This window comes from Propithecus coquereli, unplaced genomic scaffold (assembly GCF_000956105.1).
Source record: "Propithecus coquereli isolate 6110/MARCELLA unplaced genomic scaffold, Pcoq_1.0 Scaffold133, whole genome shotgun sequence".
NCBI classification, from domain to species: Eukaryota; Metazoa; Chordata; class Mammalia; order Primates; family Indriidae; genus Propithecus; species Propithecus coquereli.
Genome location: NW_012137525.1, coordinates 1,984,830 through 1,986,615, shown reverse-complemented (window position 1 = coordinate 1,986,615; position 1,786 = coordinate 1,984,830). Strand labels below are relative to the sequence as shown.

General features: G+C 35.6%; 1 protein-coding gene across 1 annotated transcript in view; it reads left to right on the top strand.

Annotated features, from left to right (window-relative positions):
• Positions 1-1,786, top strand: part of THSD7A (thrombospondin, type I, domain containing 7A) — a 330,982-nt gene that overhangs the window by 260,387 nt on the left and 68,809 nt on the right. The gene's annotated exons all lie outside the window — the stretch shown is intronic.

The following is a 1,786-nucleotide window of genomic DNA, read 5'->3' as shown; positions in this document are numbered from 1 at the left end:
GAGCAACATGATTTTGGGGACATCTTGCTAACAGGGGCTCAGCTGAAAGGAAAACGTGTGTGATCATTAGATACAAGACATATATGCTTCAATTGTAAATACAGATACAATTGTCTGGCTATATATAGCTTTCTGGTGTGCTATGAAACTATGCTTAGTGTGATCCATCTTTTCTACAGTTAAAACCACCCTGTTTTCAATGTCTTAGAAATGACTTTTAAGATTTATAAAGTTGAGAGACCAGATGGTTTCCTTTCCAAACATTTATATTTTCCTCACCCTAATAGCAGGAAGTTCATTTCAAGATTGCATTTCTGTGTTTGAATTGTTGTGTTTCCTCTAAGTCAGAATGCAAACAAGTTGAGATGTATGATAAATTTTCAATATATTGTACAAATGGTGCTGTTGCTACTTGTTTGGATAACATGGTATGAGTAATTCTTCCCAAAAGTACACTGTCTAAAAGTCTCAGATAAGGGGAGTGGAGTGCTGCTTTGGGTTCTGAGAATAGTTAGGGGAATTTTACACCTTTGTTTTTTTTTCAACTAGCTGAACCACTTAAGATTTTATGTAGTGCATGTATATGGGGAAAAGGGGTTATGGTTTATGTGAATAATAGAGATCTGCACAGTATAAATTAACTTGTTTCTAGAATTATGTTGGTAGTAGTGTTATTTTATTTTGTTTTTTTGGTGTCACTTAAGGGGATGATAGTTGGAACAATTCTGAAATAAAATTTGTAAGACCCTTAATGGGGAACCTAAGACAATTTCACTTAATTTCTCAAAAGATTTATATTCAAGTCTCTGGTTCAGGAAACTAAATTGGGTGAGTAGGTAAAAATAGTCTTATTTAAAAGAATCCAAATTTGATTTTATAACTTTTAATGTTATTTTAGTTATAAACAGTACAACCCTCTTCACAGCTTAGGATTCTAATATGTTCAAATCTCTTATTTTCCAAATTAATTATTCTCAAGGCTCCTATGTATCCTGACTAGTAAAAAAGTCTAATACCCTCCTCTTTATTAATCCTTCCTTATGAACATCCTTGGGGCAACTTTGCCCAAGAACCATCAGCACTTGCGAAGTTTAAAGTATTTAAGGGGTCAATCTTGTTTCCAAATGGTAGGTGTAGAAAGAACTGCAAAATCCCATCAGCTCATTAGTATCCTGCATCATGGGAATTCCTCGTATATCATGCTTCAAATGATGTTCTTCCAAACTATATGAATACTCTTTTTTTTTTATCTATTCCCTATACAAGTCCCTATTATGTCCTTCTTTGAACTCCAAGTTTGGAGCTCTTTTAGTTCATAGCCACATGCTCATCCATTATTCCCAAAGCTTCTCATGGTGCTAGGATGACTGGGTATGAAAGGACTTTCTGTCTTAGCCACAGTGTCTGCTAGAACCTTCCCTGTGCCTTGAATACTCAAGCTAGTGGGTCTCAAACTTGAATGTGCATAAAGATCACCTGAACAGTTTGGAAAACATGCATATTCCTTGCTTAACAGAGATCTCATTCTGGAACTCTGGATCGGTCCAGTAATCTTCAAGTTCAATAGCATTCCAGGTGTTTCTGATGCTGCTAAAAATACATGATCTACTAGAGCAGTGGTTCTCAAACAGCCTGCATATTTGAATCATCAGAGAGCTTAAAAAAGACACTAATTTGCAGGACCTTAACCTTAACCAAGGAAATAAGAGCATTTGAGTTTAGCAAAGGGCATAGGTATGTTTCAAAACATCCAGGTGATTATGATCAGCAACCAAACATGAGAACC